Below are 20,067 nucleotides of genomic sequence, written 5' to 3'. Positions count from 1 at the left end.
CTTAAATAATGGCTAATAATATTTCTAAGGCAGTCAAGTCACCAAATGTAGTTAAGATAAACTCTCACAAGGAGGAAATGTTCCGTACTAGTGGATGCTTCTAAGCCATGTATGTCCCACACCATCCCTCCATTACCTGTCAAAGCTTATGGCATCCTGGAAGAAGCCACTTTTGGGACATGAAGTAAAGTAGTTTGGTGCTTTATCACCTGCCCTGTTTGTTAGATGGTAAAAGGAGTCTGTTGTAGGCCTTTCCCATTATCCTACTTTCCGTTTACAATGGTGCTTTTTGTGTTGCACTATTTTTCAACTGGCACGGGGCACTAGGCTGCCAGTTTTCTTCATATGGCAGTAACCTCATCATCGTACCTTGTGTTGATGATTTTTATCTTGTTGCTGATATTAGAGACATTGGACTTGTCCCATGCTGTGTCCTTAGAATTAGACATTTTTTACCTATTTGCTTTTAGAAGTAAGCCCACTGGATACAACTGTCCCTTTTCAAGGGCGACCCTGGACCACTATCTGGTCAAGTGACTTGCTCAGAGTCACACAATAAGCAAATGGAGGTGGAAAGAATCAAACTTTGTTCCTTTTGCATAGGAAGGAGCTCAAAAATTTAGTCCTCTGATCTAAATACTAGAATAAATGGCACTTGCTGATGTTAAAGTTGTTTATAGCCTCACGGTTAATGTCAAGTTCCCAGTGTCAATGTTGGTGCTTGCCTTTTTAGCAGCACTGTCAGTCAGTCAGTCAAAATATTTATTGTTTCAACAGTGACATTGCTGAATATTAAGTATTCACAATTCTTAATTTAAAAATAACAACTTAATCTTTTCCCAAAACATTACTTTAATTTTCTGCAGTACTTTTCCTGTGTATTTTACTCATCCATTTTGTCATTTGTATAAGTGTGTCATAATGAATTGTTTTAAATAGAATTTTACAGTTCTGCCTGAGAAGCTTGAAATCCAAAATGCTGAAAAAACAAGTAATCTCCATTGTATCTCCAAAGTCTCAAAAAAACCCATTAGACAAGTATAGTGGGTCCAGAAACAGAACACTGTAAGAAACTTCTCTGTGTGGATGATTTTCTATCCATATATATATGTATGTGTCTTTCGGCTTTTCCCGGTTTGGGGTCGCCACAGCGGAACTCCGGTCCACTAATGATTGTCAGTTGATTTTAACATACTGGCTTGCCAGGCCTGATGCACAACCTTCAACGAAGGTACGCCCATTCACGCATGTCTCCACGCAGAAGACGCTCTAGCTGAGAATCGAACCGGACAGCATCTTACTGTGAGGCGACAACGCTACCGCAGCACCACCATATATATATATATATATATATATATATATATATATATATATATATATATATATATAATCACTGTATATTAATTAGATCAGATAATGGTAGTAGAAGTAGTGAACTTAAACTTGTCCTAAGTCAAAAAATAATAAAAAATATGTAATTTGAAATATTATACAGAATTACTAAGTATTCAAAAGTAATCGAAGCAGGGTAGACAGTCTGTTTCCAGTCAAAAATCCTTTATTAAGTACACAGACAAGCGATCCAAGTAAAACAGAAATAACAGAGTAATAGTTTCCTCACAAGCTTTCTAACTATATGTATATATATATATATATATATATATATATATATATATATATATATATATATATATATATATATATATATATATATATATATATATATATATATATATATATATATTTTTAATCAGACAAGGGATGTGGTATAAAACAAAGTGTTATTAGTATACATGTTAAATTCACATTCCTTACCCCATCAGTGTGACATTTGAGCTAGTCCTGCTCTACTTAGTAGCTATCATAATAATAATATAAATGTTATGTACTTTAAATAAAATTAATAATGATGTGGTACCTCTTATTTAACAAGATTATTAAGTCTGTGATTTTATCCAAGACAATATACTATATGGCTGGAAATATCTAAACTTTAGACCATTTGGCAATCTAAAAAATATATATAAATATATCAAAGATATCCACAAGCTACAGGACCCGGAGCCAACTTAGAATCAAAAATGAACTTTAATACTCTTTACAAGACAAACAAATCAAACCAAGCGCTTTCACCCAGCTTCTGCCAGGCTTTCTCAAGGACTGAATAATGTTACACTCCTTAATTCATCCTTTAAATACTTTGTTTTAACATCAGCTGGTGAACATAAATATTGCACCAGTTTAAAACTAAGGAAAGCTAGGCTTTAATGTATTTTGGATGGGGTTGAACATGGGATTTAAAAGTTTTTATATGACAAAATGAGTTTTTAATGTTTAGGATCTAGTATTTTAATTGATTGTTAAATTGATGGCAAATAATTATGAAAATGATTAATTGTTGACTCCGGGTCCTGTGGCTTGTGGATATCTTTGAGTTATTTGGTTGGTGCAGTTGTTTGGTTCGTGGTTGGCACTTATAATCCATGGTGGAAGGAACGGAGCAAGCAAGCTGTTTAAATACACCTCAAGTGCTAAAAGATAGCACTGACGATGGGCCGGTAACTAGAGCTGAGTTTAATCACTTGTTGTCTCTTTTAACTCAGCTATCTAACTCTATCAAGCATAAAAATGACGAGGTTGATTCAGGGATACCATGTAACCAATTGCAGTTATCGGAAGCACAAAAGAAATGCACTACTCCTTCCTGGACTGTGATGGGGAGTAATGGTAATGACGAACCTGGCGGAAGTATGAACCAAAACAACACTTCGGCAACAGTGACAGGGAAGCAAAGAGGCGGTCAAGGAGGTGTCCATAACGGGGCACCGAAGGACTTTAATTTTGACAATTGGGCTGGTCAACGTTTTTATTTCCAGCAAGGTACTGTGAATAATTTTTTAAATGAAGGTGTAGAAGGTAACCTTGGCATCTTCAAAGACGAACTTTATATCTTGAAAAGTAAACAATTGGAGATAGACTATTTAAGAGAATGTGTGTGAGTTAAATGCATAAATTCCCAAATAATGTACAGTCGGGAACTGTTTTTTATGAAAAATTATGTATAATTTTTGATAACGCTGGTTTGGAAATGATGAATTTAATGATCGCAGAATATGAGAGTAAAACGGAAGTATTATTAAAGGAATTGAATGATTTGAATGAAAAAATGACTAATGATAGAGATTTTACCAGTATAAAAAGGGATTATGATAAAATGTTTGTTGAATTAGACCAATTCTGTAATAAAATTTTAAATCGAAAAATAAGGAAACTGGACAGGGATTTGCAAGAATACAGGGAGGGGAAGGCCTACCCAAACCCTATCTGGAGAAGGAAGGGACAAGTTAACCTGGATGCAGGCTCTGTGAGGGTGGAAGAAGAAGGCAATTTAAATGCTGATGATTTGAGCAAAACAGCAGACCCACCCAGGAGAAGTGAAAGGTTAGCTGAAAGAAAGAGGAAGTATTCGGTGCAGGATTTTCAGCATCCCCCCAGCAGAGGGGGGAAGGGGGTAAGGCAACAGCAGCAGACATGGAACAATTTTTACAATCAAACATAAAAACAGAAGCAATTCCCCTAAATTTAGAAGTGTATTCCAAAAAACAGATTGTTTATAGGAAGGACAACTTTTCAGTTTTTAATTATACTGATTTGATACCCACACAAGAATATTTTAGCCTGTTTTCTAAAGGGCTTCATTCTGTTCCCCTCAAAACAATTAATGTTACTGAGACGATAGTGGATTTAAAAATGTTTCTAAGACAATTAAATTTAAAAATATTTTTTAAAGGTAAACCTAAACCAGACCAAAGGTTAACTAGGACAAGCACTTTTAACCCACCCACCCACCTTATTTTAAATATTTTTGGAGAACTGGTGGAAAAAGATTTGAGACAAATGAGAACAGATTCACATCAGGCCCAGTTTAGTAATCTAGAATTAAAAGAATGGGACTTGATGGAATTACTGAAAAAAGAACACTGTAGAATCATGAAACCAGATAAGGGGGGGTGGTGTTGATGTATGAGGTGGATTATGATACTCATATTTATGAAATGTTACAAGATGAGGAACAATATGAAGTCACATCTAGAAACGAAATTAACATAGCCCACTCAAAAATCAAGTATTTGTTGTATGATCATTTACTACAAAGTGTTATTAATGAGAGTTTATATAATTTTCTATATGTGGACAAGCCTAAGATTCCAGTTATTTTCAGGATACCGAAAACGCATAAAGGGCTAGAACAACTGAAGTTTAGACCAATAGTGGCAGGTGCAGGAAGCATCACAGAGCCACTAGCTAAGTTTATTGATGAAAGACTCAAGGAATTTATGTCCACATTTGAACATATTTGTAAGGACTCTTGGGAATTTTTAAAAGAGTGCAGAAGTTAAAAGTTGCAAGGAGAAACAAAACCAATAAATGAAATACAATGCGCTATCTTCTCTAGCAACAAAATAAGAGGAAACGCAGTGTATACAGCAAAACCAGCCAAGATGTTTAATATAACAACTCACAATAACACTCGATCACAAAAGTATAATCCAAGGTTAAGCGCTTTCACCTATCGCATGTAGGCTTCTTCAGGTTCTAGAGAAGATAGCGCAGTGTATTTCATTTATTGAATTTTTAAAAGAGGTCAGCGATACATGGTTTAACACCCAACTTTGGATGGTGACCATAGATGTGGTAGAATTATTCCTTAGTATTCCACATCAAATAGGAGTAGAGTGGTTTGGAGAAGTATTGAATAAAGAAACAGGTTTAGATAGCAGAAACATTAATTTGATGGTGGAATTCATGGAAATAATATTACATAATAATTTCATGTTGTTTAATGGTGAATTTTATAGGCAAAGGAAAGGGGTAGCAATGGGAACACCTTGTGCTACAGTTTACGCGAATTTAGTACTACACTACTGGGAACAAAACTATGTGTTTAATAGTGCATGGAAGGGGACTATATGATTTTATAGATGATATTTGGACGATATTTGTTTACTATGGGCTGGGACGGAGAACAAACTAAAAATGTTCATACAGTTTATTAATTCCAGCACAAGTTTTTTGAGATTTACCTATGAAATTGATTTAAATGAATTGCACTATTTAGACATCAGATTAATGACTAACTCGAAGTTTCAATCTCAAATATTTAGGAAACCCACTTTTTTTTAATACTTTTTTACATTTTAATAGTGGACACCCTTTTTATCAAAAAAAAAGGGGATTATTAAAGGACAGTTAATTAGGGCTTCAAGGATGTCTAGTTTGATGGAAAGTTTTAATAAGGAAATAGATACCCTCAAAGGATTATTTTTGGAGAAAGGATATCCAGAATACTTAATAGACAACATGATTCAAGAAGTTAGGGATAGTAGAGAAGTAAAATATCCACCTCTATTAGGGTTAGGTAATGCAGCATTTCAGAAAGGACAACAAAAAGAGAATTTTGATGTTGAAAACAAGAATAATTTTGTGTATACATTTTCTAATAAGACACAAGAAATAGAGGCTATTATTTTAAAATACTGGCCGATTTTAGGTATGAATGAGGAATGGAATGAATTATTTTTGGGGAACCCTCATTTTATAAGAAGGAGAGGACACAATTTAAAAGAATGGTTTGAAAGAAAGGAAAATGTTAAGACTAATAAGAGTAAAATGGGGACATTTAAGTGCAATCATTGTAATCAATGTGCTGCTATGTTAAACCAGGGCACAATTTATTTACCCCAGAGAAAATTTTTGGTTAGATCGCACAATTACTATAGATGTGCATCAAAAGGGGTGGTGTACTTGGGGGTCTGCACATTTTGCTTAGGTTTCTACATTGGCAAAACAGAAAGACCCCTAAGAAGAAAGGTGTATGAGCATTTTTACGAAATTTCCAGGGGTAAAGAAACAAATGCTTTCTTTAAACATCCCCAAAAGTGTACTGAGATGAAGTTAAAGTTTATGGTACTGGAACAGATCACCCCAGAAGTAAGAGGAGGGAGCTGGGAGACACGGTTAGAATACCATGAACTGTATTGGCAGCTTAAACTAGATGCCACGAGGTTCCCAGGAATGAATGACAACATAAATATTGCACCAGTTTTAAAACTAAGGAAAGCTAGGCTTTAATGTATTTTGGATGGGGTTGAACATGGGATTTAAAAGTTTTTATATGACAAAATGTGTTTTTAATGTTTAGGATTTAGTATTTTAATTGATTGTTAAATTGATGGCAAATAATTATGTAATTGATTAATTGTTGACCAGCTGATGTTAAAAAGAAGTATTTAAAGGATGAATTAAGGAGTGTAACATTATTCAGTCCTTGAGAAAGCCTGGCAGAAGCTGGGTGAAAGCACTTGGTTTGATTTGTTTGTCTTGTAAAGAGTATTAAAGTTCATTTTTGATGCTAAGTTGGCTCCGGGTCCTGTGGCTTGTGGATATCTTTGATATATAAATATATACATATACACTTTGCATGCAAAAAAATCATATTCTATTTCCATAACCTATTGTTAACAAAGATCACTTTCATCCTTCTAGACTTCTTCAGGTCTGTGTACAAAAACTATATAAACTATCTACAAAAATATTATTGTATAATTAGTATTGCTATTACACATCATTTTGAATAAAGTGGAAAAAAGAATATGAAAAAGACAAAATGTATGATGATGGAAACAAAATGCATACTTAAAACTGATTTAACATGGTATTTAAGACCAACTGGAAGAATAAAATAAAATAAAATTAGTCATGTAAACAATGTGGCAATTTTCTAAGTTCCAGTACACTTTTAAGTGAACACTAGTAGTTTAGTTCAGGCTTCCTAAAAGAGTTCATCTTTAATCACCATATGAGTTCACGTTTCTCAAGCATATTCGGGATGTCTCCTTCAAGATCACCCATGTCTTTGCGATCCATTATCTAGAACTTAAACTTATGTGTCTTTTATAAAGAGCAGGGTGTTTGGCTAGTGCATTATTTTTACATCCAGAGCGGATTTCTGCCAGATGACATGAAATTCTACACTTAAGTTTATTTACAGTCTTGCCAACATAAAATGCATCACATTCATTGCACTGTGCCCTGTAAATTACTTTTGTAGTGTTACAGTCACCCCCTGTACTGGTCTTAATGATTTTCTTTAAATAAGGGCAATAAAAACTATCACTGTGCTGTATAAATATATAAAATGTACAATTAGCTTCACATCTTTTACTGTTTCTCTCATACAGTCTAGGTTTAAATTCAGCAAAACTTCTAATGTTTCTGGCCTTCCTGTAAACAAAGGATGGGGCTTCACCTAAGATGCTAATCAGAAAAGGGTTTCCTGTGACAATGGCCCAGTTTTCTTTAATAACATTTTTGATACTGTGATAATCAAAAGTGTATGTCAGGATTCAGCTATTTTTGCATTTGTTATTCTGTGTGGAATTTCTTAGCATTCTCCTACTGGGTAGGTTCAGTGAAGGTGCTTCAGTCACAGTTTCTTCAAGAAGACCAATATCAACAGCACAGGCACCAACCACCACACCAATATCAAAGCCAGAACGAGTACCAGAACAAAAATGTTGACCACCATCAGAGCCCTATAGCTTGCCCCTCCTATCAGGTTTCCCCCTACCACAGCCACAGCAAGGAATACTACTACAACCCACTGAGATTCCAGAAAGCACAGGAACATTTCCTGAGGTCTCAGACCCTATCCACAGTCCCCCAGGGAGACAGGAGAAGTAAACAGTGGACAGGGGTGAGGGAAATGCAATACCTGGGCAATCCCAATGGGAACCCCGACTACAACCCAGGTCCCAGGCTCAGACAGAAGAACCAGCCACAGCCACAATAAGAGGTGCTCCACTTATCTGGAACCACTCTGTTAAAGCACTGATTGAAGATGAAAAAAGTGTGTTGTCCAAAGTACTTACTTTTGTACTAAGCTGCAGGAGTGATGTAGCTCAGGTATTTGATCAACCTTAAAATGTTTGTGAGGAAGCTCAACTTAAGGGTATAGTTTCATGTTAAAATTAATGACACTGAAAATAAGCCTATTGATGAAACTATAAAAAGGCCTAGCAGCTATTGTCCACCACTTCATCAAACATTAGCTGCTTTTGAGGTGAAATGTGAGATGGATATCAGGAAACTACTTAAAAAAACCTCCTAAGAAAAAAACTTATAACTTAACACAGGGAGAAATAAAAGCATTGATTGAGCTAGGGAATGATAAATCCAGGCACGCAATGAAGGCAGACAAGGGAGGAGGTTTACATGTGACTGATAACACTAGCTACAACCAAAAGATAGAGAACATGTTGGAGGATAACAGATTTTATGAGTTATTTACCATGGATGACATAAAAAGAGCACATGGTTTATAGGAACACTAATCTCACCACATTATGTGAAGAAAAACTTATTACTGAAAATCTTTATAATTATTTATGGAGCCCATGTCCACTTGTACCTTACTTTTTTGGAATACTAAAGCCGCACAAGAACAGAGAAGACCCACCTTATAGACCGGTGATAGCAAGTGGAGGTTCCCTTACTGAAGCCACAGGCATTTACCTTGATTACTTGCTGAAACCTTTAGTAGAAAAGAGTAAGTCATACATAAGAGATTCAATGGATTTTTTGAGGAAAATAAAAATATTACAGTGGAAGCTGACAGTATTTTATTAACTACCAAGGTGGAATCCTTGTACACAGTGCTCCCTCACAATTATTGTATAACAGTGGCTATGGAATCTTTTAAGAAACATAATCAAGGTCCACAGGCACAACTGCAAAGGTTAAGCAAGCTCATTAATCTTGTACTGGACTTTAATTACTTTACCTTCAATGGCAAACACTACAAACAAAAAACTGGTATAACAATGGGGGCTGCCATGCCTCCCACATAGCTAACATAGCCCTGGGCAAGTAGGAGGAGGACTTTGTGTTAAACAACACAAACTACATGCAGCATATCACATGCTATTTATGTTTTATTGATTACGTCTTTATTGTGTGGGAAAGTGACACCTTGCAGCTTGGAGAGTTTATCACTTACCTCAATCAACCCCCTTCCTGAAGTTTACCTCTTCCCATAGCTGTACTTCAACCACTTTCTTAGATATGCAGCTTTCCAAGGGCATCAACAATAACAGAATCACCACTGATCTATTCAGAAAACCAACGAGGGTTAACTTATTACTCCACAGTAAAAGTTTGCATCCTGCAAAAAACGTGTATAATGTGGTGAAGTCCCAGTGTGGTGAATTCCCAGGGCTGCAGATTAGTTAGAATTGCCACAGAGATGGAACCATTTTTGAGAAACTTAAACAACTTAGAGAATGATTTTCTAGTGAGCTATGAAAGTCAGATGTTAAAAAACATCCTGGAACCCATTACAGAACTGAAAAGGACTGAAGTACCTTCACTCAACCTCTCCAGTAGGAGAATGTTAAAAGACATTCCACAGATAATAAATGCAAAAATAGCTGCATCCACACATACACTTTGGATTATCACAATATCAGAAATGTTATTAAAGAAAACTGGGCCATTGATTGTCACAGGAAACCTTTTCTGATTAACATCTTAGGTGAAGCCCCATCTTTTCTTTACAGGAAGGCCAGGAACATTCGAAGTTTTGTTTAATTTAAATCTAGACAGTATGAGAGAAACACGAAAAGATGTGAAGCTAATTGTACATTTTATATATTTATACAGCACAGTGATAGTTTTTATTGTCCTTATTTAAAGAAAATCATAAAGACCAGTGCAGAGGGTGACTGTGACACTACAAATGTTATTTACAGGGCACAGTGCAATCAATGTGATGCATTTTATATTGGCAAACACCCTGCTGTTTATAAAAGACACACATGTTTTAAGTTCCAGATACATGATCGCATAGACATGGGTAATCTCGAAGAAGACATCCCGAATATGCTAGAGAAATGTAAACTCATATGGAAATTAAGATGAACTCTTTTAGGAAGCCTGAATTAAACTGCTAGTGTTCACTTAAAAGTGCCACATTGTTTACATGACTAATTTTATTTTATTTTATTCTTCCAGTTGGTCTTAAATACCATGTTAAATCAGTTTTAAGTGTACATTTTGTTTCCATCATCATACATTTTTTCTTTTTTTATTTTTTTCCACTTTATTCAAAATGATGTGGAATAACATTACTAACTAATTATACAATAATATTTTTGTAGATAGTTTGTATGGTTCTTGTACACAGACCTGAAGAAGTCTAGAAGGATGAAAGCGATCTTTGTTAACAATAGGTTATGGAAATAGAATATGATTTTTTGCATGCAAAGTGTATATGTATATATTTATATATATATTTAGATTGCCAAAAGGTCTAAGGTTTAGATATTTCCAGCCATGTAGTATATTGTCTTGGATAAAATCACAGACTTAATAATCATTATTAATTTTATTTAAAGTACATAAGGGTTATATTATTATGACAGCTACTAAGTAGGGAAGGACCAGCTCAAATGTCACACTGATGGGGTAAGGGATGTGAATTTAACATGTATACCAGTAACACTTTGTTTTACAGCACAATAAACCACTCCCTTGTCTGATAAAACAAAAAAACCCCAAAAAAACAAACAAACAAAATATATATGTGAGAAAACTATAACTCTGTTATTTTTGTTTTACTTGGATCGCTTGTCTGTGTACTTAATAAAGGATTTTCAACTGAAAACAGACTGTCTACCCTGCGTGGATTACTTTTGAATACTTAGTAATTCTGTATATTTCAAATTACATATTTTTTTTATTATTTTTTTACTTAGGACAAGTTTAAGTTCGCTACTTCTACTACCATTATCTGATCTGATTTTTGCCGGAATCTGAACTGTGCAGGATTCCATCAAGCTATAATCCTTTCCTCACTGTGGTGTGATGTTGGAGTTGTAAGATAGCAAAAAAATAAAAGTAGCAGGAGTGTGTGTGGAGGTTAAGGGGAACATGCTCTGTAAAAACAGGTGTTTTGCATGTGTGTTTGTGTGTGTGTGTTTTGCAGCTTTTAAGATTTGAGCATTTAGGCTCAATCTTAGAAAGTTCAGGCATTTTTGATTTCAAGATTTCAATATAGTACCAAATTCTAAGTAGCTAATTTCTGCCTCCTTTACTATTACTCTTATAATTAGCACTTCATACTCGTTGTAAAGTTTCCTCCCTTATTCCATGGTAAATTTTGCAAAAGCATAAAGATGTACTGTCTTTTTTTTTTAATTTGCCATATTTACTTGGCACAAGCTCAGCCTGATTTTCATGTGTGTTCCTTAGCACATTGTTCTCAGATAGTTCACATATATAAAATCTCTTTAATACATTCTTGTTCTCAATTATGACAAAATACAAACATGATTTTCTATTATCAACTTAATTGCAAAAAAGTCAGATTATTTGCTTTGATTTATTATCTTCTTGTCTCTTGATCTCCAGTCTTTCTTATTTTCCTTAAGTATGGAATGTATGAACACTTATTTCTATATCTTTATTCATATAATTTTATAATTATGCTAGCCCATATTTTATCTATAATTGTTTTATCTTTTTATCAAGAAAATCAAACCAAGACTCAGGATTACAACGAGGCAACAAGGCCTTTGGCTGAAAAATTCAAACAGCATATATTTTTCAAACAGAAGGATTTATCCAAGTGACAAAAAGTCCAGTCTGTGTAAAATTCACAACTCATAGTCACTTTTTTGTTTGATATGTTATTAATTAACTGATTAATGACAGCTGTTCTGGTGTGTATATATACTTGTTTAGAATCAGAAGGAATTGTGATCCTTGAAGGCGAATTGCCGAGGTACCAGATTGCTTTTAAATAAAAGAAACTGCTGGTTTAAGAGCTGGTAAATTGTGTTTCTCTATTTTGTGGCCATTTTGTGGCTGTTGCTGGTGTTTTTTGAAATTGATGGTGTTTGCCAGCACTTTTTTACCAGCTTGAATATGTCGCAAACAGCTGGGGCTCCTGGACAGCTTAATTTGCCAGGGGTCATTCATTTCTCTGATATTGTTAGTGAACGAGAGAAAAAATTCACTATGATGGATCCTTGGAATGTGGGTGAGAATCGTGATTCAGACGGGCGCTTTGTGCAGTTGGAGAGACTAATGGCTAAAGAAGTAGCATTGTTTTTGGATACCCGGCTTTTGGAGAAGTATGTGAGTCTGAATTTGACTCCAAGGGGGCTACGCATAGATAATCTTCCTGCTACACAGTTTTCAAAAGAGGAAAATAACCTCTTTGAAGAGTGGAAGCAAGTATCTTTGGATTGTACTTTGAACTGGCTCCGCATTTTGACAAAGCGGAACATGAGGGCACATGAAAAGTTAAAGACTGAAATCTTGCACTTACAGGACGAGGTGGTGGAGGAGTCCTGTTACAGGGTGCAGATCTCAAAGATTAATGAGAGAATTTCCAAATTAGAAGGTGAAATTATCCAGCGTAAAAGGAATAAGTTGCTATGCAATTTAAAAGACTATGAAACGTGTATTATGTTCTCATGGCAGCGTGAGCCGGTATATAGCAGGTCAAGAGTCAGAAGTGGAAGCCAGAAGCGGTGAAGCATGTCAGCATCTTCAGCTGAGCAGAAAGTTGCTAAAAATGCTAAAAATGTTACTTTTTCTACCTCCTCATCTTCTATGACGATGGAGACTGAGGGTAGGAATGATACCTCAGTTTCTCCTACTACTGAACACTCCTTTCAGGCTGAAAAATCGGGTCAGGGGAGAAATGGAAGGAAGGGAAGGAACCGCTTTAAATGATGAACTGGTATGTAGATCTAATACACAGACCTCACAGACTTTACAGACTTTACAAATTGTGAATTTATCTGGTCTAAATCTCACCAATGATATAAAGACTGTATTGTCGAAAGGTAGTAAATTTGTACCGACATACTTTCTGTCTTTAGCTGATTTATACTTGGAGTTAAAAGCATTCAGCAGGAAACTGCTTTTGAAAGTGTATTTTCATAGGAATGTTGAAAAGAATTTTTCTGAAAATGTTTGTTTAAACAATTCAAACATGGGTAATGATTTGGATGAAGATTTACTAAATATGTCTTTATATGAGTATGATGAGGCTGAATTTTTTGATATTGATGAGATAGCGGAAAATACAAGTTGTTATTTGACTGGATATGGGAAGTTACCTTTACCACATTTGACAACTGAAAATAAGTTTGTACCCATTATCAATGTACCTGCCATTGCCTTATTTTTTAAGATTGTATTTAGAGAAATATCTACAACATTTGATGATTTTTTTAGGAAGCAAAGATGTTATAATTTAAGCAAAAACGAATGGTTGGCTCTGAAGAGCCTTAAACAACAGAGATCTAATTTTATATTTAAGTGTGCTGATAAAGGTGGCAATTGGGTCATTTTAGATAAACAGAATTATTGTGACATGGTAGGTGACTTATTAAATAATGCAGAAGAATATAAAAGGTTAACTAAGGACCCCGTAATGGAATTTAATGATGAACTTTTGGCCCTATTAGAAAGAGGGGAATGTTTGGGTTTTTTTGAATATAAGGATGTTTGTAAATTGTACATCAAAAAACCTATGACTCCTATTCTATATGCTTTGCCTAAAGTGCACAAATGTTTGCAAAAACCTCCGGTTAGGCCCATAGTTTCAGGGGTGGGTTCCTTTTTGAACAATATCAACATTTTTTTAGATTTTCATCTGAAGGCACACTTAAAGAAGGTTGTAGCAAATATTTCAAATACCCAGGACCTGATAAATGAAGTATCTAATATTCAATGGCAAAGTGACTTTTATTGGGTTACGATTGATGTGAAATCATTATATACGAACATTAATCTTAGATGGGGTTTGGAATCTATCATTGATATGTTGGGTGAGGGGCCTAGGACCACCTTCTTGGTTAATTTATTGGAATTTTGTTTAACTCATAATTATTTTTCTTTTAATAATGATTTTTTTCTGCAACTAAAGGGTACGGCTATGGGGGCTGCTTTTGCGCCCTCATATGCCATTATATACATGGGATTTTTTGAGAAGAAAATTATTTATCCCACTGTATTTTTTAGGAACAATGTTCTGCTATATAAATGGTTTATAGATGACCTCATTTATTTATTTTATTTAATTTATTTTATTTTACATTTGTTTACCGGGCTAGTCTAACTGGATATATTTCCATTTTCAGTAGAGGCCCGGGGAGAAAAGCTCCAGTAGTAAACAATTTGATTTTAAATTGGAAATTACATTACAATACAAAACAATACCAAGATGTAAGTCATAGTTGTTACATAGTAAATGATAACAGTACAATAAAAATTCAGGAAGCATAATAAAAATAGAGATAAAAGTTGGTATTACATTAAATGAAGGGATTATACAGGTATATGTTAAAATATTTACACTAATACCAGTCATAGAAGGTGATTATAGAATTATGAACTGATACGTTTTGTGATAGTCAGAAGGAAGAAATACATTAGTATGCTCGAGTGTGTTCACCAGTTCCAGATCTGCAGCAAGAAGTATGGAATGAAGTATAGGAAATTTTGTAGGAGGTGGAGATAATATTAGCAGAACTAGAGGGTTAGTCCGGGTTACTGCAGGGGCATAACCAGTGTGTCTTAAGGTGAATTTTGAGTTTTTGTTTAAAGAGAGACAAGGAGGAAAGTGATGTTAAGTCATTGGGAAGTAGGTTCCAGTCTTTTCCTACTGTGTTAGAAAACAGGGAGTCACCAGCTATGTTGTTAGTCTTGGTAATGCTAGCTAGAAGTTTACTAGAAGAGCGTAGGGAGTTTAAGTTTTTATAGGGGATTATGAGATTGGATAGTATTGGAGTGCTGTTGGACTGATAAAATATTTTATGGGCAATGGTTAGTTGGGAGATTTTCAGATGGTTTTGAAGTTCAAGCCAGCCTAGCTGTAGTAGAGTTAGACAGTGGTGAGTTCTAAAGGGATTACCAGTGGCAAATCTAGCGATGCTGTTGTAGGCATGGGCCAATTTGGCAAGGTTATTCTTTTTGAGGTTTGTATATATGGGAGAGGCATAAAGAAGAGTTGAAATTAAGTGGGAGTTTGCAATCTTGGTTTTAGCTATTGGAGTTAAGAAAGATTTGATTCGGTATAAGGAGCCTATCTTTCTGTTGACAGCTTTAATGGTATTATTTATGTGGATATCGAATGTCAGGTTATTATCAATAGTGATTCCTAACAACTTGGTAGTAGAGTCGGGGTGTATAGTTGTGGGATTATTGGAAATAACAGAGAAATCAATAGGGATGGACTTTCTGGTGGGTGTAAAGAGAAGGAGTTTGCTTTTTTTTTTGCATTGAGAAGGAGGCAACGCTTTGAAAACCAAGTTTCAACTATGTTGAATACATTCTGAGTCAGTGAATGTAGTTCAGTAGGGGAGCTTGCTGAGCATATTAAAGTTGAATCATCAGCATATTGTATGCAGGTGGCTTGAGGGATTGTTACATGGAGGTCGTTGATAAAAAGAGAAAAAAGAAGTGGGCCTAGAATAGAGCCCTGTGGGACTCCCAGAGTGACTGGTAGAAGGGATGATATATTATTTTCCCAGAGGACTGCTTGTTGTCTATTGGTTAGGTAGGATCTGAACCACTTAATAGCCAGAGAGTCCAGGGAGAAGGATTCAAGAATGTTGATAAGAAGGGTATGGTTTACCATGTCAAAAGCTTTTGAGAGGTCAATAAAGAGTGCAGATGAAAGGTGGCTGTTATTACGATTTCTATTTATAACATCTGTAAAGGATAACAGGGCAGTAGTCTTTATATTTACTCATATTTATTTGCAAGGGTGATGTTAATGATTTTTTTGATATTCTCAATACTAATGAGCATGGTCTTGTTTTTTCTTAAGAGTTGAATAGGGAACAGATCAACTCTTTGGACTTAACTTTATACAGTGATCAAGAAATCATAGGTTATAGGCCTTTTAGGAAATTAACTTCAGTTAATATGTTTTTACATGACACTAGTATGCATCCAGGCCATTTGTTGAATTCTTTGCCATATGATGAATTTAAAAGAATTTATGAGAATACTAGTGACAAAAATGAAAAAAACTTATGAATTGGATAACGTTTTAATGAGGTTGAGAGAAAGAGGCTATAATGAGGTACATTTATTGAAATGTAAGAATAAATTACTTGGGATTGATAATGATGGACCATCTATTTTGCTTAGGAATAATGCATCCGGGGGTAGGGTATATCAAACTAGGGATATTGATGATGATAAAAAACTTTTTTATGTCACAAGGTTTTCTCCATTTTCTAATGAGTTAATTCAGCTAATGAGAAGACATTGACATATTGTTTGTGAAGATGAATCAATAGGTCATTTGTTTCCGGAACATATTACTTTTTCCTTTAAGAGAGGGAAAAATTTGAAAGAATTATTAAGTTATAATTTTGTTGAAGGAAACAAAAACCTTTTACCACCTGGTACTTTTCCATGCAGTCATTGTAGTATTTGTAATAGGGTCAAGAATATGAACATTATTAATGGCAGAACTTTTGTTCCTAAATTTTATTTTAATTGCAGATCGACGGGGGTGGTCTATATTTTGGGTTGCTCATGTAATGATATTTGGTACATAGGACAGACCAAGTGTACAGTTATGGTTCGTGTCTGTGAACATTTAAAAGACATTAGAGCTCATAATGAAGGTAGTCCTATTGCCAAACATTTTCATGATGTACATGGTGACTCCCCTGGTAGTCTGAAATTTTGTGTACTTGGTAAGCCCTTCCTTTCTAGAGGGGGTGATATTGTGGCTAAATTACTTGAATTAGAAACAAGAATGATTTTAAAGTTTAAGACCTTGAAGCCCTTTGGTCTGAATCAGGAATTAGGCATATAATTATTAATGTTTATTTTTGATAATTTTGTATTGATTTTTGTGTGTTTGTACAATTTTGATTAGTTAAATATGAATGTTTATATTGATACACTTTCAATGAGTTCAAAGTTGGTCACTTTAAATGTTTGATATGTTATTAATTAACTGATTACTGACAGCTGCTCTGGTGTGTATATATACTTGTTTAGAATCAGAAGGAATTGTGATCCTTGAAGGTGAATTGCCGAGGTACCAGATAAAAGAAACTGCTGGTTTAAGTGCTGGTAAATTGTGCTTCTCTATTTTGTGGCCATTTTGTGGCTGTTGCTGGTGTTTTTTGAAGTTCATAATTCTAATCTAGTTAGCAAAACTGCCATCTCCAAGATTCCCCACTTTGACCATATTCCAAACTCCTCCTGATGTCAACCTAAAAATGTCTAATTAATCTAATGAGATGTCTTATTAATCTAACAAGATGCCTAATTAATCTAAAGAGATGTCTGATTAACCTAAAGGGATATCTAATTAACCTAAAGAGATGTCTGATTAATCTAAGGAAATGTCTAATTAATCTAAAGAGATATCTAGTTAACCTATAAAGTTTAACCATATTATTGCTTTTAAACCTAATCCCTGTATTTCAGTATCATATGTAATTATTCGGTATATTTTATTTTTTTATTATTTAAAAAAAAAGTTTTATACTTTTCCCTCCCAATATGTTTTTCCAGTTGGTATAAATTGTACACCTCAATTTCAGTCTTTGACTTAAAAACTGAACATGTGATTTCCATCTGCCAGTGTCTTCAAAAGTTCTCTCTAAATATTTAATTCTTTTCAATTGGTTTACATTTTAAACATATTTGACATTTATTGTCTTTATAACTGAAAATGGTACATTTACTCTTCTTATTGTTTATACATAAAGCAATCTTCTTTAAATCCTCCTTTAATGTTTCAAGCTTTCTCTGTAATGTCCTAACTTCCTTCTTGTGAGGGGGAGTATCACAAAGTCATCTGCAAAGCACATAAACTGACATACAATATTTCTCTGCTGTCCTTTATTTGCTACTGTAATGTGTATGGAATTTCTATCCTATAACTTCCTAATTAATAAAATCAGATGTATGTCAAAACCTTTCTTTCACATTATTTCCTATAGTAGGTTTATATTTATTTATTTCTTTGTTTGTTTGTTTGTTTGTTTGTTTGTTTTATTGCTTGTTGATCTGGTTTGTCCCAGTAGGTTAGTAGCCTCTTTTCACAGGAGACAAAGTAAAACTTTTTTAAAAATTAAAAGAAAAGAAAAGACTAATTGAGAATAAGAACAAAAAATGACACTGTAATTAGATATAATGTATGGGACAATTTGGTGACTGTTCTGAGTTTTAGAGCTCAATAAATTCAGTCCTTTATACATATTGAGGCAGGGACTGTATGTGACTTAACATTTAAAACTAATGGACTGATAACATTTCTGGAACTATGGAACAAAAAGGACATTTATCTGTGGAACTATTTGTTTTCTGGTAGTAACTTAAATATTAAAAAATGTTACTTTGCAGTTTAGAACTGATGAACTGGAAGAAGAGGATGTTAAATGCATGCAGAATCTGTGTGAAACTGTTTATAATATTGAGAAAGTTAGAGATGAGAAAAAATTAAGGAAAGGAGAGCGGACGTTGGAAACTGTTTTGAAATGTGAAAAAAAAAAAAAAACAGGGTGAAACACTTGCCAGGTGTTATATTTGTGGCTGGTCATAGACAGACATTAAGATATGCCAGCCTAAAGTGTGTTTTAGTGGGGAATTTTCTCATTTAATTAATGATTGTGACACGGTACAGTGTAAACGGTATGAGAAAAAAGGACAAATAAAAAGAAGGTGTGTGCCTGAATGGATTTCAAGTGTTAACAGGAAATAATGAAAAAGAATGGGAAAGGGAAGAAATATATAAGTAAAGACAACAAGAGGCTGGGAGAGATGGTGATCTAGGTGAAGAAGAAACTGTAGAAGAAGAAAAAATTTTGAGGGGAAAATGAGGAGAGACAGCTGCATACAGGAAGAGAGGTCAGGAGAAGGGGTTGCTACTAGTAATTTTTTTAAGTTCTAGCTAGTGAAACATCTGATTCTGAGGATCAAGGATTACCTGTACACATACTCAGGAAAATATTCTGTTGGGGAAAAAGTTAAAATAAGAAAATAAAAATTTAGAAATATTTCCCTTAAATTTAAAAAGAAGGAAAAGCAACAATTTTAGATTACTTTCAGTAAATGTGAATGATAATATTAACTGTAAAAAAGGATAGGAATATTAGAATGGTGTACTAAATGTGATGTGGAAGTTATCTTGTTAGAGGTTGTAAGATTCCTGACAAGTAAAGAAAGCTGCAAATGGAAAAATTGTCGGGTGGAAATATAATATGTAACTTAGAAAGTGAATGTTGTTCAGAAGTGATTGTACTGTATAAAAAACAGTGACAGCTCTAGATTTAATGCTGGCAAAGATGGGGAAGTTAACTGTTGTGGATGTGAGGAGGAGATAATATGTTTATAGAATTATAGTACTGTATGCTTATATAACTCGCAAGAAAAAAAGAGAATTAATTTCAGAAAACTTTAGACTATGTGCTGATTAACATGAATATTATAATTGCAGAAGATGTTAATTGTGATTTAAAAAGAATATGTAAAAAAGGGAAAGATGTAAAAAAAATACATGTAGTGATGAAAATGTGGTAAATTACCTGTGTGGAACAAAAGTCAGTGGACTTATGGGGGGCACTTGGATCTGAAATTTATTATTTTGTATTATTGGAAGGTATGGAAGTAGCAGATAGTAATGCAGTTATGATGTTTTTTCAAACTATTTAGCAATATGGATGGAAATAATGAAAGAAAGGCAGTATTTTAAAATAAATAACACCAAATAAGGACCACAGGCACAACTCCAGGTAAAACATCGACCTTTAATCAAAATGATCATATTGTATTGTATTGTATTGTTTTGAATAAAGGTCAACATTTTACCTGGAGTTGTGCCTGTAGTCCTTATTTGGTGCTATTTGTTTGGTTCTTAGTATATTTTTAGCACCTTTTCTTCTGGTTTTGTTTAGTATTTTAAAATAAGAAAGGTAATAAAAAATAAATGAGGGATTATGGGATGGAATTAGAGAG

This window comes from Protopterus annectens, chromosome 3.part1 (assembly GCF_019279795.1).
Source record: "Protopterus annectens isolate FY-2018-M chromosome 3.part1, PAN1.0, whole genome shotgun sequence".
Taxonomy (NCBI): Eukaryota; Metazoa; Chordata; order Ceratodontiformes; family Protopteridae; genus Protopterus; species Protopterus annectens.
Note: the sequence above shows the minus strand (reverse complement) of the source record.